Here is a 26,086-nt window from a genome sequence, read left to right as displayed (position 1 = left end):
CTGTGAATTGTGCAAGACTGTTGAATCACAAATCTGTACCTCTGAAACAAATAATGCAATATATATTAAGAAAAAAAAAGAAGATAACAGGAGGGGAAAAATGAAGGGGGGTAAATCGGAGGGGGAGACGAACCATGAGAGACGATGGACTCTGAAAAACAAACTGATGGTTCTAGAGGGGAGGGGGTTGGGGGGATGGGTTAGCCTGGTGATGGGTATTAAAGAGGGCACGTTCTGCGTGTAGCACTGGGTGTTATGCAAAAACAATGAATCATGGAACACTACATCACAAACTAATGATGTAATGTATGGTGATTAACATAACAATAAAAAATTTAAAGAAAAAATTTTTAAAATATATACTAATATTAACATTTCTACAGACTAAAATAGCCACAAATTCCTCGACATTCCACCTATTGAGAGGAAGGGTCTTATTTGGCCTCATTGAATCTAGGATGATCTGTGACTTCTTTGACCAGTTTAGAATGGTGGAAGTAATATTATGCCAGTTCTGAGTCTAGTCTTTGAGAGGTTCAGCCACTCTCATTTTGGTTTCTTGGAGCCCTGAGCCACCTGTGAGAAGTTGGGCCACCCTGCTATAGAGTCCACATAGAGAGGCTCTGAGGCTACAGAGAGAAGGACCAGAACCCAGCTAAGCACCCTTCCAGCTATCCCCACCAATATGCCACGCAGATGAGTAAAGCCATCTTGGCCCCAGCAAACTACCTCAGGCACCAGCTCCAGACCATCAAATGACCCCACTGAACATCAAATGGGAAGAAGAGTCATCTGGCTGAGTCCTGCTTAAATTCCTAACTCACAGGGCACCTGGGTGGCTCAGTTGGTTAAGCTGGGCATGGAGCCTGGTTAAGATTCTCTCTCTCCCTCTGTCCCTCCCCACACTCACTCTCTCTCAAAAAAAAAAAAAAATTCCTAACCCACAAAATCACAAGATATAATAAAATGGTTGTTGTTTCATTTTGGGTAGTTCGTTAAACAATTGGATAAACAATAGATAACTTAAACAATGGCACAACAGCATGTGAACTGACAATTCACATAAAAAAGAAAATACCTAATTTATATGCACAAATCTTTAATCTTACAAGTACAGCATAGGAGAACCCACATTACTCTACTATTTTTGGGTGCAGAGTTCATGTGATCTTTTTGAAATGTAATTTAGCAATATGCATTCAAATATAAAATTTGCAGACTCTTGATCTAGAAATTTCACTTCTAGGCATTCTTTCTAAGGAAATAACCCATTAAGGGCACAATGATCTATGTATAAAGATATTTTCTGTAGAGTTATATATAACAGAGAAAAATTGTTAACAGTCTAAATGCTCATCAGCATAGGACTGGTTAAATAAAATACACACATTCCTCCAATGACATTGTATGCAGGTACCAAAAGGGATGCCTGGGCGATATAAACCAAAATGGTTATGTTTATCTCTAAGTCCTAGAATTATGGGAGACTTTCACTTTCTGCTTTATACCCTGCCCCATTATATATTAGTTTTATTTAAAAAAATAAAAGTTACAATATTTGAAAGGAGACTTCTATATAGTTCGGCCTAATTGGAGTTCTGTCCTGGGGCTTGGGACCCATTCTCAGAGTCATAAAAACTCTCCAGTTGCCAGGCTTGTCCTCTGTGTATATATGCCATTTCCTCTTAGGATCAAGCAGGGACTGGTTTGGCAGGGAGTAGGGTTCAAGTGTTTAGCATCTGATATCCTAGCCATCTGCCTCTCAATTTATAAATATCTATTGACACCCAAAAAAATAACTGTGTATGTATACATGCCATCTACAGTTTGAATTTGTAAACAGAATAATTTCATACCTCTCAGGCAGCCCTGGAATTAACAACTTAACATGAAGACCTTTCTCTACCTAAATTCTGAATCTGTATCTGTATCATATCCTTAACCAATGTCTTCATTATCCTACTTCTAGCTCCTTGAATGGGTTTCTCTTAGGGTACCAGTTCCCCTGTCACTTACCTCTATGTTGCATGTGTTTCTTTCTTTGTGTTATTCACAAAGTTGAACACAAGCAGCCCGAGCCACTGTCATACTCAGACCAGCGGTCTCTGGGCTTCCAAGGCCTCCAAACATTTCAAAGTTCCTCTCCAAATCTTGCTTAAACCTACTCCAGGAGCGCCTGGGTGGCTCAGATGGTTAAGCATCTGCCTTCAGCTCAGGTCATGATCTCCAGGTCCTGGGAGAGCTCCCAGCTCAGCGGGTAGTCTGCTTCTCCTTCTCCCTCTGCCTCTCCCCCTGCTTGTGCTCTCTCTCTCTCAAATGAATAAATAAAATCTTTAAAAAAAAAAAAAAACCTACTCCAGTTATCTAGAGAACTGGACAATCCTTGCTTATTGGGATTGACTTTGACTTGAACATGTAGCTATGGTAACAACTGAGCGTTGGTGATAATAAGAAGCCTTATTTGAAGGAGAACTCTTTTATTGTCAAAGCAGCTATGTGTGTGTGCCTTCTTATCTGTCTGAATCAATTATTCATTCCATTATTAAACAGAGCTTCTTCTTAAACTGTATCAGAAGCAGGCTGATACATATTTAAAAGAGACACAGAATCACTCTATCTCTCTCTCTCCAAAAATAAATAAATAAAATCTTTAAGAAAAAAGGCGGGGGGCTCCTGGGTGGCTCAGTTGGTTAAGCCTCTGACTTTGGCTCAGGTCATGATCCCAGGGTGCTGGGGTAGAGTCCAGCATTGGGTCCCCTGCTCAGCAGGGAGTCTGCTTCTCCCTCTGCTCCTCCCCCTACTTGTGCTCGGTCTATCTCTCTCTCTCTCTCTCTCTCTCACAAAAATAAATAAATAAAATTTTAAAAGAGACATGGAATATTCAGAATGGAGGGAAAGCAATCCAGGTGAAGTTGGAAGCACTGAAGAGTAGATGGGAGACCAGCAGGATGGTAATGGCACTTCTTCTGGAGGAGACAGTGATGGGTAAGGAGCCCACTGTTTGATTTTAAGGAGTTACCAGTCAAGAGCTATTTTCTTTTCTTCATAAAAGTAGAAATATCTTACTTTTTCTTGAATACATGTTTACTGCTAAAATTCATGTAATACAAAGGAATTTATAGCCCCCTCATACCTCATGTTTACAATCCCATACCCTAGAAATAAACATTGTTACCAGTTTATTCTATGGACTTACAGATATTTTATGCATATATGGTTGACATACACATTTGTGATATGTATGTATGTGTGCATGTGTATATATATTTAATTTTTAAACACAAATGGGGTCTATATCAGTTAGGATTAGATTTGGCTATATATAACAGAGAATCCTAAAAATATAATGTGAACAAAATAAATGGTCACTTCTCTCTCACAAGAAAAAAACAAAAAAACAAAAACAGGAGGTAGGTAGTCCAGGGCTGATATGGTGGCTCCATAGTCATCAGGAAGCTGGCACCTTCCATTTTCTCATTCTATAATCCCTACAGTATGGTTCTTGTCTTCATGGTACAAGATGGTCCAAACCTCAACCATTACAGTCCAAGCAGCAGACTGTAAAAGATGAGGAATAAGGACAAAACTGTCTTTTTCAAGGAAACTTCTGATTATACCTCATTGACCAGAACTTAAGTCATATAGCCACATCTTTGCAAGGGAGACAGGGAATATAATCTTTTAGCTGAGTGACATTGTGCCTAGCCAAACAAAAGGGTCCCTTGATTGGAAGAAGTGGAAGGTTTTTTGGCAGGGAACTGACATTCTCTCCCAATGTCATACTATTCTTAATGTTCTGTAACCTGCCTTTTTTGCTTAATATATTTTTAATAGCTGAATAGTATTCTATAATTATTACATGACTATTCTATGCTGTAACTGGTTTAAATCCTTATCAATGGTATCTCAGTTGTTTATTTCTTTCTCCCCCCCCCAACAAAGATATTTTCTACTCCTTGTATGTGAAAAACATAGATGACAATTTCCATGATACCATTAACTTCTGGGCTCGCACCGCTCTCAACATTTCTAACTTTGCGCTCAATTCAACGCAATGTGCACTTATTGGAAGCCACTTTCCTTTCCTGTACTTTATATATAATACTCCTTGAGGCTCTGACCAGAGCCCCTTCTTATCAATTCTTGTGGCTTCAAATCTCATCCCTCTGTCTGTGGGTCCTAAATCTTTAGCCCACTTGTAGGAATTTGTCCTACAGATAAACTTTAAAATGTCAAAAGATATATATCATGAATTCTCATTACACCATTATTGGTAGTAACAGCAAAAACAACCACAAAGGCAGAAAAAAAAAGCCCGGTTTTCATGAGATAAATCAAATAAATTCTGCTACTTTTACGTAATGGGATACAATGCAACCGTTAAAACCCATTGATCTATGTGTACTACTATGGAAAGCTATCCAAGACATATTACTGGGGGTAAAAATAAGATGCGAAGCAATATGCATAACATTACCACATTTGTGTTAAAAAATAAACAAAAAAAGTATACAAACATATTCTGTAAAACTTGACCTTCATATTGTAAGTAGAGTCTAAAAAACTCAGTGGCCCAAGAAATGAGTTTCCTTTACTGTGAGGTTAATGAAATGACCCCCACCAGGAGTTAAGTTCCAGTTTGAAAACCCAAATCCTACCTAGTCCTAACTGCAATTTGGTGCTACCTGGTGCCAGTAACCCACTCCAGTTTAAATATTCTTGGATGCAATTTCTGGAACAGCAGTAGTGCTTCCAGAAATCCTGTGATTAATTGGCTGCATTTTACCTAGGGAGATTGGGCCCAGAAAATAATGAGGATATGGAAACCCATTTTTTTCCCTCCCCATTTCCTGAGATAGGGCAGCCTGTTGACTTCCTTTCCTCCCACCCACCATATCTCACCTCTCTGCCCTAAAGCCTGGGCTGAGATAGAACAAGAGCTAAATTCATTGTGTCAGAATCTCAGGTCCCCCAGGGCCGCTCTGCCAGTTACATTGCATATGCTTCCATTTACAACAGTTATGCTGTTTTCTTTACATTAGTATGTCTTTTTAAAAGTAAAATTAGTAGACCTGGAAGGAACGGTGGTTATGAACAGATAAGCTATGGTTGAAACCACTTGATTAGTAGTATTTATTTTTAAAAGATTTTATTTATTTATTTGCGAGAGAGAGAGAGAGAGGCAGAGGGAGAGGGAGAAGCAGACTTCCTGCTGAGCAGGGAGCCTGATGCGGGACTCTATCCCAGGACCCTGAGATCATGACATGAACTGAAGGCAGATGCTTCATCAACTGAGCCACCCAGGCTCCCCTGATTAATAGTATTTAAAACACACATGCACTCACACACAGGATGCATATCAAACTGCTCATGCTGGAGGCAGGGTCACCCCAAGGGGGCAATGAAGAGATTGACAAAAAGCTTCCCCACAGTCCTAATTGTCAAATCTCCAGCTTCTCTGATGACAAGTGACACAGAAAGGACATCAACAGACCTTACCAAAAAGCTAAAGGGAGGATTTGTTGATTCAAAAACCCTCATCCAAAGATGATACAGGTCCCCAAACTTGCTACTTAACATCTCCACTTACCACCAGACATCAAGAACCATAATGATTTGGCGGGAATTAGGAGTTTTTTTTTTTTTTAAGATTTTATTTATTTGACAGAAAGAGCACAAGCAGAGGGAGCAGCAGAGGAAGAGGGAGAAGCAGGCTCTCTGCTGAGCAGGGAGCCCTACTCGGGGCTCGATCCCAGGACCCTGGGATCATGACCTGAGCTGAAGGCAGACACTTTACCAACTGAGCCACCCAGGTGCCCCAGGAATTAGGAGTCTTAACATGATTCCTGCATAGCGAAAAGACAGAAAGCTGGCAATGGAACGTGTGGAAGGCATCCCAGTGGACCACAGTGAAGTCACCTTCATACCACCACTTCAGGGTGACATGAACAGGCTGCCCACTCTGTTTCTGCGGTTACCAGGCCATAGTAACTGTATGTGTGATAGAATGTATGAGTAGCAGAGTATATTGCAATGACTCAATGATCACAGACAGGAGATATGGTGTATAACTCAAATGTCTATGGAAAATTGGAAACCATGGTTGAGTGACCTTCTGTCTTAAGCCTTTTTTTCTCATTTCTTACATTTGAAGAAATAATATTCCCACTTTTTCTCAATTCCTTTTCTTCTTGTTCTATTGTGTTTAACAATTATATTAAGAATTGCTTTTCTTTTTCCTTGTTTCCCTTAGGAAATTAACAATAGGTGTTTAAATCAAAAGACATACAGATCACTTTCTAAAAATCATGTGTTAGCATAGTTAATCGTGGAAATACTCTTTAGGCAAAGCATTTACTTACTTTTTTTAAAGGTGACTAGTATATATATACATATATATATGTCATACAAAGGGGAATTCATAGTGGGGATTCATAAAGAATCCTTATGGGGATTCTTCTGTTATTCTCAGCAATCGTATTTCTCAAAATTTTTCTTCATTGCAAAATTCTATTTAAAATATATTGTCCATTAGAGTGGCATTATTAATCCATAAATAGAACTTAGTCTCTCTAAATCACTCATGGGTTACAAATATTCATATATAAGCTAAGTCATGTTTTATTTCTATATAGGGGAATAAATGATTTTTTTTAATTCGCTTATTCAACTCAATGTAAAGATGTATCAAAAACTACACTGTCTTTATGATATGTAAATTGGAGCACTTTCAGATTATTCTTCAAATATCTTGGGATGGTTAATTGATGTATGCCTAATGCAAGTAATTTCTATTTTAAATTTACATGTGACAACTTTTTTATGCTTAGTCATACATAAAAAACATGTTATTAATAACAGCAACAGCAATAAAAAAACACTTGAATAGTATTGAGATTAAAAACTGAAGCCATTTTTCAAGTGAAAAAAATTATTGAATAGGAAACATTATCACAAATGATTCAAAGTCACTACCTAGCATCAATAAAACTGAACATGATTCAACTGTTCATACACAAGTCTCCAAACACTGTTAGATGTTTCATTTCTCCTTATTCCCACCAATAATTTAAAAAAATCAATGTCAATACCCAAAGCTAAACAAAACAAAATAAAATCAAAACCATCAAAGCACAAGAAAAAAGAAGGGCTTGTATTCTGGGGAGAGGGAGGTTAGAAACAAAATACAGGTAACAACAGACTAACAAAGAAAACTTAACCGTATACTTTAATACCGTGACTTCAGTTACTGTTTAATGACAACCTGAAATAGCAAAAACATGGGAGTCAAACAATAGAATCTTTCCCATCAAGCAAAAGGAAGTAAAACAGGAAACCTCTTCTCTCTGGACAATATAGATACTAAAACAGCTGTTAGTCAGGATATGGAGAAAGGAGGGGGTTAGACAGGTGGTTTGGATCTACACATGTGCCCCTAACTCTCCTGAATTCTGATACTTCACTCCCACTCCCAACAACCCTTCCTTTATGTAGACTCTCCAAGGGAGAGCTACCATTAGTCATGGAAATGAACCAAATCCTCTAAGTATACTGGAACAGTATAGTTGCTCATCACTCTTCCAGAGCATCTGTACATAAAAATATCTACTTCCTTCCTTACAGGAAAAAAGAAATGAAAAGAAAAAATAAATTCACTAGGAAGCAAAGTATACAAAGACCAATATATATCTTTGAAATTTGTAATTAACAATTGATTTTTGTTCTTGTATATCCCATTAATCTAAATAATTTGGCATAGAATCTAAGACATAGTAGCCATTCAATAAATATTTGCTGAGTACATGAATGAATAAAAATATATCACATAGCCAATATTCTTAAACTGAAGACAGCAAGGTTATTGTTCCTCCTCCAATGAATTAAGTACAGCTCCTGCCACAGCAATTCTGTGCCTTCAGTATACTTGAGGACATTAGGAACTAAAGTTATTATATTAAAAAGAAATCAAATCTGTACACAAAACAAATGTATACTGTGCACCTACAATGTATAAGGCTCTGCACTTGGCAATCCTGGGTCACTACAAGAAGTGTAAAACAGGGCGCCTGGGTGGCTCAGTCATTAAGCGTCTGCCTTCAGCTCAGTTCATGATCCCAGGGTCCTGGGATCGAGCCCCACATCGGGCTCCCTGCTCAGCAGGAAGCCTGCTTCTCCCTCTCCCACTCCGCCTGCTTATGTTCCCTCTCTCGCTGTGTCTGTCTCTGTCAAACAAATAAATAAAATCTTAAAAAAAAAAAAAGAAGAAGAAGTGTAAAACAAGGCCTTGCCCTTAAGCTACAAGTCTATTTCTCCTTCCTGCTCCCGGTGATGGGAAACACTGGCAAAATCAGTGAGGCAGCTAAGCCCATAGCAAATGCCCTTCCTGTGAAAACATCCTTGGCTGTCTGGCTGTCTCACAGAGGGCCGTGACCCCAACCACAGGCAAGAGCAGGAACATCTGAAGGAGCACAAAGTCAGATGAGGTAACAAGAGAGCCAAATGGAAGGGACAAATGTAAGCGATAGGGCTTCCTGCCCTGCCCTGCCCTGAGTTAAAGGTTTATCATCCTCTGGCTCTCAAGAGCTCCCCTGTTTCGTCAGCCATCCATAAAGGTGACTGAAATATCATACTAGTTCTGAAAGGGTAACAGTTTTTTTTAAAAAGTGATTCTCCTTGCAAATACAACTGACTAGTAATCCACTATGTGTTTATAGCAATTTGTTCATTCATTTGCCAATTGATAAATGTTTCTAATTTTTGACAATTATGAAAAAAGTCATTATAAACATTTGTGAACAGGTTTCTGTGTGGCTATATATCTTATTTTCTCTTGGGTAAATATCTATAAGTGGGATTGCTGGTCACGTGTAAGTGTATATTTAACTTTTTAATAACTGCCAAACTCTTCTTTTTTTACCTCTCCAGCCCTATAACTGTCAAACTGTTTTCTGAAGTATCTATACATTCTGCATTCCCACCAGTGATGCATGTGAGTTCCAATTTCCCTGTATCCTCACTAGCACTTTGTGTTATCAGTTGCTTTTAAATTTTTTTATTTGATGGGTAGTGGTATGTTGTAGTGGTTTTCATTCGTTTTCATTCATTCATTCATTCATATCTCCCTGATAACTAATGATGTTGAGCATCTTCTCATATAAGTGGAGAGGTGGTTTGGAACCACAATATTTGCCATTTGTCTTGAATATTTGTTTACCTTATAATATTTGACTGTTTGCTGGACAAATTAAAATTATATTTAGTGATAGTTTAAGGCCCAGCATGATGTTAGGCCTTTTTTCTCTACAAAATACCTAAGTACTTTAGCAGTCTGGGACCAAGCTTTGAGGTTTTTCTGCAGGCTGGAATAAAATCCAGACCCCAAACCCCATGCTTCCAGGTTGTAGCCTTTGAGTGTCTCAAGAGGAAGAGATATTACATTAGGGCCTCTCTGTCTTTGAGGGGGATGAATGCCAATCCCGAAACCTTTGTGCAACTGAGTCCTCAAAACCTTAGCTCTGTGTCTCAGCGGCTTTCAGTGAGTTGCCAAAAAGCCCCGGAACCAAATTTCAGCCCTTGTGTTCCGGGATATAGTGTGGGTCATTTCCCAAGATTTCAGTGAGGCTCTGCCTTTCAGTTTCCTTTTGACTATCGGTAAATCCTCCTTTGGTTCACCTTTTTGAACTCTAATCATTTCCTTGTTCTAATTTCTTACTATCTAATTAGGTCTCCAATGCATGCAAGAATATGTGTGTGTGTGTGTGTGTGTGTGTGTGTTTTCAATTGTCTTGAATGGGAGGTACAGTTGGAATTCTCTCGTTTACCAGTCCTTGAATCTGAAATATGGACTAATATTCTAAGGGGGAGACCAAAAATAAACAAATAAACAAGTGAATAGATACATATTATGTCAGGTGGTGAAAAGTGCTATAGAGGAAAAATAAGGAAGAATAAAGGATATAGGAATGCCAGGGATTGTTGAAGAGTTGTCAAAAAAGATCTTTCCAAAATGATAACATTTGGGCAAATAACTCTGAAAAGTGAGAGGTAGTTGTTCTAGGAAATTTTGGGTGTAGCTGGAACAGAGTGTGTACAAGGAGAACAGGGGGCAAGATATTAAAAATGTGGAGTCAGAGAGGCAGCTGAAGGTAATGTCAGGTAGGGCTTTGCAGGTCATACTGTTTTCAGATTTTACTCTGAATGAGGAATAATTAAATGTTTTGAGCAAAAGGGTGACTTGATCTTACTTGCAATTTAAACAGATCCTTCTGGCCTCTATGTTGAGAAGAGACTGTGGTGGGGAACGGATGGGAAAAGGGGGACGAAGAAATGGTCCCATTAGGAAGTTATTGAAATAATTCAGGTGAGGGGGTGAAGTATGATGAAAACTTGGACCAAGAAAATAGCAATGGAGGTGGTGAAAAGTGTTGAGATGTTTTATATACAGTATTTTGCAGCTAAAGCTAACAGGATTTACTGATGGTTATAGGGTACAGAGGAAGACATGAAATAAGGTATTTGCCTGGGCAACTGGAAAGACGGATCACATTTCCTGAGATGTGGAAGACTGTTCAGGAGAGGTTTGTCGGTGGAGCAACTGAGGACGTTGATGTAGAATCAGGGGTTTGATTTGGTACAGGTTAAGTTTGAGATCCCTATTAGATATTTGAGTGAAAGTGTGAGTAGATGGTTGGCCATGAGCTTGTAATTTAGGAAAGAGGTCTGGGCTAGAAATGTAAATTTGGGAATTGTGGGTATGTAGATGCTTTCAAAGCTAAGAGACTGGGGATGGCGTTACCTATAGAGCAAATAAAGACAAAGAATTAAAACGTTTTTAGGCTAAACCCTGAAGTGTCTTAACACTTAGCAGTCAGTAGATAAAGAGGACCTGACCAGCCAGTGGAATAGAAGGAAAACCAAGAGAAACTGATGTCTCAAGCCAAATGAAGGTTTCAAGAAGGAAGCATGATCAATAGTTCTGAGAGGTACAAATAAAGCCATGGATTAAACAGTGTTCAGGTCACTGATGACCTGGACAGGGGCTATTTCAGTAAATGAGATTGATAAAAGGAAAATGATTCTTCTTTTTCTTTAAAAATAGCTTTTATCAAGTTTAACACAGGAGATGATGCTTATTGTACCAACATGAGATTTACTAATTTTCCTCTGAGGCGGTTAATGTGAATTACATTGATAAGCCAATTGCTCAAAGAGGTTTTACTTATTCTGAATAATCTCATCATTACTTAAATTAGGGCCTTTAATACTCTCGAAAGACATACCTTTACTTAAGAAGGAAAGGGCAAATTTTAGAAAAGTAAATCCAAACAATAAATGGCATTGGCATTAGAATGACATTTGCTCTTTGAGCAAAACCCAAGGAAAACAATTCTAGTAGGACCCTCTGGGCAGCAGCAAATAACAGCCTTGCATGCTGTCATCTAGACAGATAGAAATGCTTCCCCATGCCTGCCATGAAAAACGCTCAGGGGTCTGTCCCTTTATTTATCTGAAGTATTATTTCTTTGACCTCAGAAATAGCTTTGTCTACTCTACTTCTGAATTGTTTTTTATTTTGCATATTCTCAAATTTCTCTTATTTATCTAATATTTTCATATTTTGTGAAATGGGAGCAGGTGGGTATTACATAATTTTTGAGCTCTTATAAAAAGCAAAAGAAATATTTAGAATCTTAAAAGAACACAAGCAAGCTTTCATGTCTACAATTTCTCAAACATCTTCTCGAATAAGAAAACATTAATAATAAAACCTTGAGTACTACAATTATTTCTAAATTCTGTATATCACTATAATTAGTTCTTCCAAACTTTGGTTTAAACATAATTTTCTTTTCCCCACAGAATGTATTTATTCTCTAAATTTCCACACAGAATAAGAAATTAAATTTTCCTTCATCAGAAATAGTTCCTGATTGTCTTTCAATTAAAATTTTGTTTCAATAAAATATTAGATATGTTTAAGCTACTTAAGATATTTAAAATTGGGAATGGTTCCTTTTTAAGCTCATTTTGATGCCTTTATGGACACAGAAAACCTTTTGGTTTGAAGAAAAATAAGGCAAACTAATTGCATGGTTACAACATAACGGTGTTTAAGAATGATAATGTTGGAGACCATCACACTTGGGTTTAAATCCCATGTCTTCAACTACCTAGTTTCATAACCTTGAAGTAAGCCACTTAATCTTTCTTAACCTCATTCCTCATCTATAAATGGGGATAATACCTGCCTCAAAGGATTATGATGATGATTTTACAAGATAGTATATGAAAAGCACTTAACACAGGGCCAAGCCTTGGGTAGGTGCTGAATAAAAAATTACTATTGATCACCATCATCATCATCATTGGAACTGGACAATCTCCAAAGTCAAGTAGCTTAAAACAAAACAAAACAAAAAAGCTAGAGTAAGTATGATCATTGCCAAAGGTTAGAATTCGATTTCACGAGGGAGATATCTATATTAAGGCTTTAACGATAAAACACACTAAAGGGGAAAGGTCGGAATGATTCATTTCATTCCTTGTGCTGGATGACAAGGATATATACATCCTTGGATATACATCTCAGGTTAGCCTGACAACAACCTTGGATATACATATCAAGTTAGCCTGACAACAACCCCAGAAGGGAGATAGTATATGCCCACCTTATGGATGAGAAAATGGGAACTCAGAGGGGTGAAGTGATTTGATCAAGACCATACAGCTGTTAACTTGCAGAATCACCACTCAACTCCAATTTGTTTGACTCCAAAGCCCTGTTTCAACTCAACTTCCAAAGTAGAGTCACTTTGGGGATGATTTCAACTGGACCACTCACCCTCATCCAGACTAGATTTGAATTGAAAACATGAGCTTGGGGGTAGCACAGGCCTTATCAACCCTCAACTTTTATTCTCTCTCTTTCTTATCCATAATCTAATCACACCAAAACCCCAGAATTAAGAGAGTTAGTAAGAACACCTGCTGCCTGCATATAGCCTAACTCTGCTGGCTCGAATCTGCCAACTCTTCCCTGCATGGAGTTGGAGTATTTCACTACCCTGGATAGTGCCTTTCCCCGTACTGAGCGAATCCGGTGGAGCCGGACCGGGATTGAATACCTCCTGTGGTCCTAGAAATGCAGCTATGATAATTACCAGTCAACTTTGCGGTGAAGAAGTTGCCTGACTCAGCAAGCTGACATTTCCTCCTACACAATTCTCTCCAGTTCGTTGGCAATGGTATCCAGGAGAGGCTGGAGAATTCTGATAACAGCTTGCTGGTTGGATTCCAGGAGAATAGCTCAGATTCTGCTGAAGACTCATCAGAAAGTGAAGAAATACTGACAAAGAAAGTTAACGATAACCCCTTTGGAAACTTTGACTACCTCTACAGATGCCTTCACAACTATTTAAAGCATCCCCTTGGAGCTAACTGAGACACCAGAAAATGAAACAAACCCCCTGAAATTAACAATCAGGCTGTGACCCACTTAAGTAGGTGTTATGCTGCTTGCCAAAGGCCTGCCAGAGAGCACACCCTGGGTTAATGGCTTGGTGCCTTCGCTTTCATCACTTTTAGATGGAAATTACAATTGTCTCCTAATTCCCTTGCAGAACTGTGCCCTCTTCCTTCTTCACCTCCATTCTTGCTAGCTTTTCTTAACTATTTAACTACTTCATAGAACACAACAAGCAAAGAACTAGAAAAGGTGACAGGCTCAAACAGTTGTGGATATTGACATGTTGTTATATTTACCATACAATATAGAAGTCATTGAACCTTGAGTGAAGACACTGTATTTGTGTAAGCTGTGGGCAATACTTGGCACACTCAGAGTGATTCATAAATGTTCTTTAAAGGCCTTCCAAGCTCAGGACCCAATCAATACCTCTAGTTACACTTCCTTTGCTATTTATTTATTTTTTTAAATTTATTTATTTTTTTAAAGATTTTATTTATTTATTTGACAAAGAAAGAGATAGCGAGAGCAGGAACACAAGCAGGGGGAGTGGGAGAGGGAGAAGCAGGCTCCCCGCCAAGCAGGGAGCCCGATGTGGGGCTCAGTCCCAGCACCCTGGGACCATGACCTGAGCCGAAGGCAGACGCTCAACAACTGAGCCACCCAGGTGCCCTTCCTTTGCTATTTAATCTACGCTCTTATCTAGCACTGTCTAATACGAACAAAATGTGAGTGACTTATGTCATTTTAGTTTCTAGCAGCCATCTTTAAAAAATTAAAAAGAAGATGAAATTAATATTAATAATATATTTTAGGGCGCCTGGTTGGCTCAGTTGTTTAAGCGACTGCCTTCGGCTCAGGTCATGATCCTGGAGTCCCGGGATCGAGTCCCGCATCGGGCTCCCTGCTCAGCAGGGAGTCTGCTTCTCCCTCTGACCCTCCTCCCTCTCATGCTCTCTGTCTCTCATTCTCTCTCTCTCAAATAAAATAAATAAAATCTTTAAAATATGTATATATTTTAACCCAATGTATCTAAAATATTATTTTAACATGTAATCAATATAAAAATTTATTAATGACATATAACATTCTTTTTTGAGGGGTACCAAGGCTTCAGAATCTAGTGTATTTTTTTAAGAGTTATTTAAGAGCATGAGCTGGAGAGAGAGCACGAGCCGGAAGGTCAAAGGGAGAGGAAGAGAGACTCTCAGACTCTGCACCAAATGCAAAGGCTGATGCAGGGCTTGAGATCAAGACTCTGAGATCAGGACCTGAGCTGAAACCAAGAGTTGGGGGCTTAACCGACTGCACCACCCAGGCACCCCTGGAATCTAGTATATATTTTACACATACAGCTCCTTTCAATTCTGACTAGCCACATTTCAAGTGTTCATTAGCCTGACGTAGCTAATGGTGACCTCATTGGACAGCACAGCTCCAGTCAAAGAAGTTGGAAGAATAAACAAATAAGGAAATAGTACAAGTTCTCCAGAGGAAAGGAAACACAGAAGGATTTAAGGCATTCTTGTTGTATAAACTTTGCTCCCCAGGAGGGTGTGTTGAGACTCAATAGGAATTAACCCACACCATTTGGTCTAATTTTGAAGGAAGTAGAAACTGAATGAAGAAGATGTCCAAGTTGTGGAATATCTTAAAGGCACAGAGCTTTATAAGCTAAGAGTTTTCGGCCAAGAAAAAGACTGTTTAAATAAGCCTGTGAGAATGATGAGAGATGTGAGGATAGGGGAAAGAAAGATCTATTACTTCTGAGATCCTTTCTAACTGGAGGTTTTATGATTCCATATTTTCTATCAACTTTGTAAATGAATACTTTTGAAGTGTTTTACAAATGTTTATTCTTTTTAAATAATTTAACTATTCAATCTAAAATGTTGTCTATGCACAAATTCAGGGAATGAAAATTTTAAGTGCCAATCCCACCCTAAACAGAGGAACATGGTTCCACGTTTCTGGGGTTCACATAAAAAAAGGTTCTAACTTATTTGTAGGTACTTTGCATAGTTGCCTAAAACACTGACTTTGGAATCTGAGAGACCCAGGTTCTAGTTCAGCTCTCCTAGTTTATAGGAATGGCAACTTTGGACGAGTCTTGTAAACCATCTACATATTATCTACATGATGGAAATAATAATATCTATCATCCAAGCTTGGTGAAAGAATTTACTTAGATAATATGCAAAGCTCCCACAAAATTCTCCATAAATGGTAGTGATTATGCCTTGCTACTTTACAGTTTTGATTATTCAAGTATAGCCATTCCCATCTAGTAAAATCTTTGGAATGGTTTCTTCATGTTGGTGGAAATATTCCTTATAGCAACAGCCAAATAAGTGGCTTTATAAAATAATACTTCTTCTAACTCCAAAGGGCTCCCTTCCAAAACAGCCACTTAGGAACAAGAGCCACTGAAAAGTGAGTGATGTCCTCTCAGTTCCCATGGCAGGAACTGGTTTGTGTAGCAGCATCAGACTGAACTGAGAAGAACCAGGGACCAGATACATCCTTTGCCAGGGGGCTCCCAGCAGAGTTCCTGCAGATTATTCTACAGTGTACTGTGTCTCAAATTCAATTCTAAGCTCTAGTTGTGTGACTAAAAGCCTAAAGGAGAAAAACAAACAAACAAAACAAACCCCCCAAATAGCCTCAAAGTCCTCTGGCAACAAGAAACATGTGCTATCCCTCTACTAGGGCCAAAGGGCCAAGAAATGCATTTCCAATTTGTAGCTCTCCTACCAAGCAAACACACAGGAGAGGTTTCCAAATAAATGTACATTCATGAAGAATAAATCACAGCGGGGTGTGTGGATGGGAAGCAGCACAAAATTTATTAGCCATCTCTGTTTGATAGCACACATTTAGAGGTCTTGTCAGAAAATGGTACCTGCTCATAGGACTAACTTTCTTTTAAGTCACAGCTTTACATCATTGGCTTATTCTGCAGACAATATTGCTCATTCCCAAAGATTTGCTTAGTATTTCTAAAATATCACACCGACTAGAGTACTTTGATAAGCTCCATTGTTCAGGATCTTGGATCCTTGACTGATAGGCCCTACCCAAGGAACTGGTGCATAAAATAGTTAACTTCAAAAGGTCGAGAGCCTGGTTTTGAGCCAGACAGACTGACCATTAGAACTTTGTACCTACTCATTACTAGTTTGTGATCTTGACAAATTACCTTAGTCTCTAAGCCTCAGTTTCTTCTTCTACAAACTATGAATAAAAAGATATCTACTTCATTAGGATTGTTATTAGGATCAAATAGAAAGTCTATAAAGTGCTTAGCATAGTGCCTGGCATGTGGTAATATTTCAATAAATGTTGGCTGTTTTCCTACATAAGACTGATGAGAATGTGTCTTAGCAGTTTCCAAAAACTGAAACTAGAAAATTGCCAAATGATAGCAATCTATGCCATCCCAACAATTTATACAACAGAGTAGGATTGCAGCAAGACCATTTACCTGGCTCCACACAAAGCTCCTCAAGAAGAAAAACACCTCTGACTAAAGAACAGCCTGTTAGAGCTAGAAGAGTCCTTCGAGACCACTTTTCTTTTCTTTTCCAAATAAACGAAACCTCTGAGGGGTAAAGTAACTTGTCCCACGTGAAGAGCTAGTTAGAGGCAGGGCCCAAGTTCAAATACAGATTTCTCGACACTTAAGTCTATGATCCGATGCGTTCAAATGCTTTTGTGGTTAAAACAATTCTTGAAATGGCAAGGCATGACTGACCATAGGGAAAATCTCCTGTATTTCTCATTCATCCCATTAACCACTCATTTGAGACTCCATGATTGTATTCTAAGATGCTCTCTCAACAGCAAACAGAGAGCAAATGACTACATGAAGCTGCAGCCCTGAGAGCCGTCACCACCATCAGGGCAGATTTGCCTAAACTCATTTGACAATAAGGCACAATGTGTGAAACACTTCATCAAATGCCCATGACCATTCATGCCAAAGAACTGGGAGAAATCATAGAATTCTATCCTCTCACCTGTAACCCAAGAGGTATTTGTGGCAGGTGAAGAAGGTTGTGCCAGAGAGTCTCTACAATGATACCCAATAATCCCCACTTCCTGGTATTCCCACCCTGCGGTAATCTCATGCCTTAGAGTGTGGACTGAATTTATTGACTTGCTTCTAACAAACAGACTATGGCAGAAGTGATAGGATGTCAATCCTGACACAAGGCTATAAAAAGATTGCGGCTTCCATCTTGGCCACTCTCTCCCTGGAGGAGCCAACTGCCATGTTGGAGAGGGCCACATGAATAAGCTTGGAAGCAGATATTCTGAGGCCTGATAATAATCATGTTAGTGAATTTGGAAGCAATTTTTCAGCCCCAGTCAAGTCTTGAGATGACTGCAGCCCTAGCTAACAGCTTGACTGCACTTTATGAGAAATTTTGGGCTAATGCACCAGCTAAGCTTCTCCCAAATTCCTGACCCACAGAAATTGTGAAATAATAAATGCTTACTGTTTTAATCTGCTAAAATTTTGTGGTAATTTGTTACATAACAATAAATAATGAATACAAAATGCAGACATGTTTGGGATAAAGCACCCCTGAACAGAAGGCTTGATGCAATTGTCCCTCAAAGAGCAAATATTATCCTTTTTTTAAAAAATTCATTTAGCCAACATATAGTACATCATTAGTTTCAGACACAGTGTTCAATAATTCATCAGTTGTGTATAACACCCAGTGCTTATCACATCACATGCCCTCCTTGATGCCCATCACCCAGCTACCCCATCCCCCCACCCACCTCCCCTTCCCCAACCCTCAGTTTATTTCCCAGGATCAAGAGTCTCTCACAGTTTGTCTCCTTCTTTGATTTCTTCCTATTCAGTTTTCCCTCACTTCCCCTATGATCTTCTGCACTATTTCTTATATATGAGTGAAGCCATATATGAGTGAAACCATATGATAATTGTCTTTCTCTGACTGACTTATTTTGCTCAGCATAATGCCCTCTAGTTCCATCCATGTCTGTGTAAATTGTAAGTATTCATCCTTTCTGATGGCTGAGTAATATTCCATTGTATATATATACCACATCTTTTTTTTTTAAGATTTTATTTATTTATTTGAGAGAGAGAGTGAGAGAGAGCATCAGAGGGGAGAGGGGAGAGGGAGAAGCAGACTCCCCACCGGGCAGGGAGCCCGATGTGGGACTTGATCCCAGGACTCTGGGATCATGACCTGAGCTGAAGGCAGTCACTTAACCACTGAGCCACCCAGGTGCCCAATATACCACATCTTCTTTATCCATTCATCTGTCGATGGACATCTTGGCTCTAAAAATATGGAACGCTTCATGAATTTGCATGCCATCCTTGCACAGGGGCCATGTTATCATTCCAATTTTAGTATATGTGCTGCTGAAGTGAGCACAAAAAGCAAATATCTTTATTCTCGTCACAGATAGTCCAGAAAAACAGTAACTCATTTTCTGTGAGACCTCTCCAAGGCTCTATGAAAATCAGACAATTATATGTGTGTATATCAGTGCTATTGCCTGGGCTGTGAAAAGTGGGAAAATTTAGTTTATTGCTATCCTCAGTGCCTGGCCCAGGTTGGCTTTCTAGAAATAATCATGAATGAATGAAAGATCATCCTAACGGCATAAGTATGGATCTTCACCAGTATCACGGAGATAATATTTTTAAAAATATCTTCCATTATTTCCTTAGTAATTTTTTATTAATCAAAGGGTTATTTTTTTTTAAGATGTTATTTATTTATTCATGAGAGACAGAGAGAGAGAGAGAGAGGCAGAGGCAGAGGGAGAGCAAGAAGCAGGCTCCCTGCCGAGCAGGGAGCCCAAGACAGGACTTGATCCCAGGACCCTGGATCATGACCTGAGCCGAAGGCAGAGGCTTAAACTATCTGAGCCACCCAGGTGTCGCTATCCAGGGGTTATTTCTTTCCCATGCATCCCAACTGCCCTAAAGATAAGCCAAGAATTGTGCTGTCCTAGGGAAGGAGGAGGTTAGCACCAACTCAAACAAATGTTTTGGGTTTTTTTTGAAAATCAGAAAAAAATTTTATGAAGCAACATTTTATTTTATTTTTTATTGAAGTATAATTAATATAAAGTGTTATATTAGTTTCTGGTATACAATATAATGATTCAAACATTCTATACATTTCTCATTGCTTATCAAGATAAGTGTATTCTTTTTTTAAAAAAATATTTTATTCATTTATTTGAGAGAGAGAATGAGATAGAGAGCATGAGAGGGGGGCGGGTCAGAGGGAGAAGCAGACTCCCTGCCAAGCAGGGAGCCCTATGTGGGACTCGATCCTGGGACTCCAGGATCATGACCTGAGCTGAAGGCAGTCGCTTAACCAACTGAGCCACCCAGGCGCCCAAGATAAGTGTATTCTTAACCCCCTTTATCTCCTTCACTCATCCCCCCACTCACCTCCCCTCTGGCAACCACCAGTATGTTCTCTGCATTTAAGAGTCTGGTTTTTTGTTTGTCTCTTTTTACTTTGTTCATATGTTTTGTTTCTTCAGTTCCACATATGAATGAAATGACTGGTATTTGTCTTTCTCTGACTTATTTCACTAAGCGTTATATCCTCTAGTTCCATCCGTTTTGTTGCAAATGGCAAGATTTCATTCTTTTTACAACTGAGTAATATTTCATAGTATATATATACCACATCTTCTATATCAATTCATCTGTGAATGGACACTTGGGTTGCTTCCATATCTTGGTTATTATAAATAATGCTGCAATAAACATAAATCTTTTTGAATTAGTGTTTTTGTTTTCTTTGGGTTAAAAGCCAGTAGTGAATTGCTGGATCATATGGTAATTCTATTTTTAATTTTTTGAGGCCCTCTATACTGTTTTCCACAGTTGCTGCACCAATTTGCATTCCCACCAATAGTGTAGGAGGGTTCCTTTTTCTCCACATCCTTGCCAACACTTGTTATTTCTTGTGTTTTTTATTTTAGCCATTCTGCAGGTATGAGGTAATATCTCACTGTGGTTTCAATTTGCATTTCCCTGATGATTAGTGGTGTTGAGCATCTTCTCATGTGTTTGTTGACCATCTGTATGTCTTCTTGGGAAAAATGTGTAGTTGAGCCCTCTGGCTATTTTTTAATTGGATTGTTTGTTTGGTGTTGAGTTTGATGAGTTCTTTATATATTTTGGATATTAACTCTTTATAGGATATATCATTTCCAAATATCTTCTCCCATTCAGTAGGTTGCCTTTTTGTTTTGTTGATGGTTTCCTTCACTGTGCAAAAGCTTTTTTTTTGGTGTAGTCCTAATAGTTAATTTTGTTTTTGTTTCCTTTGCCTGAGAAGACATATCTAGAAAATTTTGCTATGGCTGATGTCAAAGAAATTACTGCCTATGTTTTCTTCTAGGAGTTTTATGGTTTTAGGTCTCATATTTAGTCTTTAATACATTTTGAGGCTGAGATGGTGTAAGAGGGTGGTCCAGTTTTATTCTTTTGCATGTAGCTGTCCAGATTTTCCAGCACCATTTGTTGAAGAGACTGTCTTTTTCCCATTGTATATTCTTGCCTCCTTTGTCATAGATTAATTGACCATATAAGTGTGGGTTTATTTCTGGGCTCTCTATTCTGTTCCATTTCTCTAATATGTCTATTTTTATACCAGCATCATACTGTTTTGATGACTACAGCTTTGTAGTATATCTTAAAATGTCTTTTTTTTTTAATTCCATAGCAAGACAGACTTGAAAATCAGACGTTGCAGAGAGAGAAAAAAAAATTTATAAATTCTAAAATATTTTTTTTTTACATATAAGAAGCAATGCTTACATGTCTAGTATATGTGCTGCCGAAGTGAGCACAATGCTTACATGTCTAAAAATAGTTTTCCTCTAAGCCATGGGCAGAGTGGACTCAGAAGTGACCCAAGGAAAGTTCCTGTAAGACAGGAATAGGAGAAAAAAAAGTATTTTTACCAAAAGAAGAAAAGAATAGCAAGAGGTCAGGTGCTTGGGCCCTGGCTTCCCTTTGTACCTTTGCTTCTGGGTGGTACCTTAAAAGTTTATGCAAAAGAAAACTGTAGAAAGTTTGGGAAAAGGAAAAGCAATTTGGGATTTGGAAGCAGAGTACACCATGTGCACATGGGGTATGACAGCAGCATAGAGGAAGACAAAAGAGAATTACATAAAAGAAGTTATACTTGTTGCACTGCTTGGTATTCATTTTGTTAAATTTTAACCCCAATTCACAAGTAGGTCATCTTAGGTTTGCCTGATTTCAGGAGTGCCCTGAAGGCCCAGGCTTAGGTCTTTCCATAGCCTGTGGGAAGAAAGGTGGAATGATGTTGTAGCTTTGACTGACTCCCACTTCCTTCTGTTCCTGAGTGACAAGATCCTGCCCAGAATCGGCTGTCCACACAGCATTCATCAGCAAGTTCTGTCTTTGCTGCTCTTAGAGTAACCCTACTCATTTCCCTTTTGTGGCAGTGTGGTTATAACCACAGGCTGATAGACCTGGGTGCTCACCTCCACCCTGCCAGTTGTTAGTTGCCTGACCTGGAGCAACCTTCTCCAAGCCTCAATTTAACAAAATGATAACAACTAGGTAGAATATTTCAGGGCTTACAACATGAAAACCACTTTACAAAGCATATAATATGCCTTATCTCCTTTAATTCACACTTTCACCATAAGTGAAGTAAAAACTATTTTTATCTTCTTTTTACAGAAAAGAAACCTGCCAAAGTCACACAGCTAATAAGTAGCAGTAGGAATTGAATCTGCGTCTGGCTGACTGCAAAGCCCATGAAGTTAATGGCCATACAGGAGGATCCCTTGATAGGGCAGATGCTCTGAAACCCCCAGACCATAGGGACCCCTTACATGTAATGTGCCTGCTAATCTGTATCAATAGTTGGTTCTGAATGAGATTAGCATTGATCCCTGCATGGTCAAGGTCACTTTTTTCTGTGTATATACAACTTTTAAACAAGTCCCACATTTATTCTAACAAAACTATTTGTATCTGTAACTATGACTTGCCAATTTCCATTAAGCTCCCTTCTGGGGCCGGGGTCATGCCACCACAAGCTCCCCCGGGATTCGGAGACAGATGCCTGCTGGTGACTGCCTGGAGCAGCGTACCTTAAAGCCAATTACAGCCTGGGCAGGTTCCCACTGCTGAAATTAGCCTGCAGGATCCTTGTAGGCAAAGGTATATTTTAGGACAGCAGTACCAAACAGCATCACAGAATGGCAAGTGATCGGAAAAGAGTCCCTTCCGCATTTCCTCTAATGTCCAAACAGTTCCTGCTCATGTTTGACCCTATTGCTTGTACAGAGTGAAAGAATGTATTTATTTGTTACATCAACAAATATTCATGCACATACAATTCAGGACCTGAATGATAATGACTTTCTTTTAATAAATTTTAATTATAATAAAACAAATTCTCTTCTTCATAGGACTGCACCACATTTTAGTTAGCAAACTTATTTATTGCAAATGATTTCATTATCTGCTAAATTCTTCCATGGGAACCATTTAGAGTTCCTGGTAATAATAATGACTGATGATAATGCTTCTTAATGAATTACCATGAGTAAAAGTATGACTCAATAGCCCAGTATGGAAAGAACTTTCTGATCTAGATCAGGAATATTCAAGACAGAAAAAAACTTAGGTATTTTATGCTACACCACCACCTGCCCCGCGGGCATAATTTACAAATCAGGAAGCAGGCTCAGTGACTTTAGATCATTTTCAAGGTCACGCAGTGGGTTTGAGGCGCAGTTACGGGTCCTGACTTCCAAGTCACTTCACCACACTCCCCTCCCCCATTCACAGCTATGGCAGTTACTGTGAACAAGTAACTCATTACTCCCCATTTTGGGACTGGAACTTAGAGGTTATTATACAGGTCATATTCATAGGAAGAATTCAAAATATTCATCGAATAGAAAGTTGAAATGTCCTAGGAATCCAAATCCAGGAAAAATTTATTAAACCTTCAACAATGCAGACACCCAGCATCTCATCTCATTTGTACAACAATCCATGGGAGTGACATAATTGCCCCATTTCACAGCTGAGAAAATGGGGCTTAGAGAGGGCATGAAGTGCCCTAAGTGCACACAGTAAGTAATGGAATGAGGATTTATTATTGGACTTTGTGATTCTAGTCCAGGCCCTTTCTACTTCCTCATGGCACCACTTTATTGAAGTTTCCATTGGCACTCTCCAGGGGAATAACTAAGGATCTCCTTGGCTCTATAAATGACCAGACACTGCATCATTGCTATTTCCAGTGCCCATTTAAGGTAAAGGCATAGCATTGGGCTCATGGCCCTTACCTTGAGGAATTATTCTTCCTTCTGGCTGATGAACTGAAATTATTCAGAAAGATCTTGGGTAAAGTGTGACTGTGGGCATGAAGGACAATGGTAAGTGAAATAATAATAAATTACAAATTCAAGCATCTTCCCTACTGTTCCAGCTTGGACAGCTTATTACCGCACAGATAAATCCTCCAACTAGCTCAGGAAAAACATAAACATCAGCTTTTGCATTTTGCCCATATTGATAGCTGGTCACGTGCCAAGTGAGTTTGCGATTTAGTATGTAACATTAAAACCTCTAAATCCACTGTCTTTGGCTTGTATTTGATCCCCCTCCCCCCCCCCCACCCCCCCGCTGAAAGGCTCTGCCATTCATTTCTTTTTTTTTTTTAAGATTTTATTTATTTATTTGACAGAGAGAGAGAGAGAGAGCACAAGCAGGAGGAGCGGCAGGCAGAGGGAGAGGGAGAAGCAGGCTCCTTGCTGAGCAGGGAGCCCGATGCAGGGCTCGATCCCAGGACCCTGGGGTCATGACCTGAGCCGAAGGCAGACGCTTAACCAACTGAGCCACCCAGGTGCCCTCTGCCATTCATTTCTATGGCAGCTGGGTATATGTAACTCTTTACTAATCTCCCCTGCCTCTTACAGATCAGCTTCTTTTTTTTCATTTATTGCATCAGCTTGCTGTGTATGCTAGGGACCTTTAAATATTTAAAGTTGTAATTTAACAAACTACAGAGAAGCCAGAAATAGAAGTTTGGATTTTTAAAAATTTTCCTATACAAAAGGGTTAGAAATGCACTAACCCAAAGAGGGAAAAGGCTGAATTTCCAGCATAGGTTCGAGAAGTTGCTGGATATACTGTCTTTGTAAGGTGATGTCACCTTGTTAACTATTGCATGTACAGACAGAGAGCATAGAGTACATATTGCCCACTTGTCCCACCTTCAGAGCTTCTCCTGCCAGAGTCAATGCCCTTTCCTTTCGCTTTCTCTTCCTAACTTCCCATTCCCTGCACACCTGCAGAGCAGTACAACTGCAGCCTCACCCCCATCCATTGGCACAGTTCTTACCATGACCGGCAATAACCTTAGGATTGCTAAATCTGTTGAGTCCTTATCATACTTGTCTTTTGTGCCTAACTGTTTATTATTCCCTCCTTCTCAAAACTCTCCTCTTTAGGTCAATAATAATATTATTGTTATCATTAATATTATAAATTTGCATTAATAGAGTGTTTACAATCTATAAGGTGGTATGTTAAACACTTAACATGTGTTCTGTCCTTAAATACTCGTAACCCCACAGGGTCAATATTATTATTATTCCTATGTTACAGATGAAGAAATTGAGGCACAAAAGGTTAACTAATTTGCCCAGAGTGACACAGCTAGTAAACAGCAGAGCCAGACTTTGAACCCAGGCTTCCCTTTCCCTAACTCCAGAGCCCATGTTTGTAAACCTTATCCTACATTGCCTCATAAAGTTTTCAAGACAGTGACTATATGGAGACAACAGAACCATTAAAGCTACATCTAGATTGCAATTCGTTTTTCTTAAATTTGAGCTACAGTAATGTTAGAAAAGAAAATTTTTTTAAAAGGTGAGAGTGAAAATATACCATAAAAGTACCACCAAATAAATTTTAATCTTTTAGAAACACATTAAAGTAAAATAGAAAAGCATTTGATTACCTCCAACGTTTTTCTCCACATCTTGTTTACAATGGTATTTAGTTTGCAGCCTGTGGCAGACTCTGGAAGGCCCTCATGATCCCCGCCTCCTGGAGTTCACACCCTTAGATAATCCTCTGCACTAAGTGTGAGCAGGACCTGTAACCGGCTTCTAAGCAACAGAATATAACAAAGGTGATGAGATGTCACTTTGGTGACTAGATTATATTTTTTAAGACCATCTTGCTAGCACACTTGTTCTAACGACTCTGCCTGCTTGCCTTGGTGCAATAAGTGGCCATGTTGGGAAGTCCATGTGAAAAGAGAGTGAAAGTAGCCACTAAAAACTATGGGCACCTTCCAGGCAAGAGCCAACAAGAAGCTGGAGCCCTCAGTCCTACAACCACAAGGAAATAATTCTGCCAAAAGTCCAAGTGAGCTTGGAAGCAGATTCTTTCCTAAATAAGCTTCCAGATGAGAAGGCAGCCCAAATAACACCTTAATTGCAGCCTGGTTAGACCCTGAGCAGAGGACCCAGCTAAGTCAAGCTCTGATTCACAGAAGCTGTGAGACAATAAATGTGTACAGTTTTAAGCTATTA

At 39.1% G+C, this 26,086-nt stretch overlaps 1 protein-coding gene, 1 long non-coding RNA gene and 1 pseudogene across 2 annotated transcripts in view; all 3 read right to left on the bottom strand.

Moving 5' to 3' along the window:
- The window catches only part of LOC141370686 (uncharacterized), a 39,966-nt gene extending 14,321 nt beyond the window's left edge, over positions 1–25,645 (bottom strand). Inside the window, exon 1 of the long non-coding RNA XR_012374944.1 lies at positions 25,507–25,645. This is a non-coding gene — a long non-coding RNA (uncharacterized lncRNA). The remainder of the gene's footprint in view (positions 1–25,506) is intronic.
- Positions 1–26,086, bottom strand: part of LOC141370683 (uncharacterized) — a 266,080-nt gene that overhangs the window by 38,572 nt on the left and 201,422 nt on the right. The window lies entirely within an intron of this gene.
- Positions 18,794–18,888, bottom strand: LOC112809677 (U6 spliceosomal RNA; annotated as a pseudogene).

This window comes from Callorhinus ursinus, unplaced genomic scaffold, assembly GCF_003265705.2.
Source record: "Callorhinus ursinus isolate GAN/ISIS: 27379988/994484 unplaced genomic scaffold, GSC_fseal_2.0 scaffold42, whole genome shotgun sequence".
Lineage (NCBI taxonomy): Eukaryota > Metazoa > Chordata > Mammalia > Carnivora > Otariidae > Callorhinus > Callorhinus ursinus.
The sequence above is the reverse complement of the archived record's forward strand: the minus strand, read 5'-3'. Positions and strand labels throughout refer to the sequence as shown.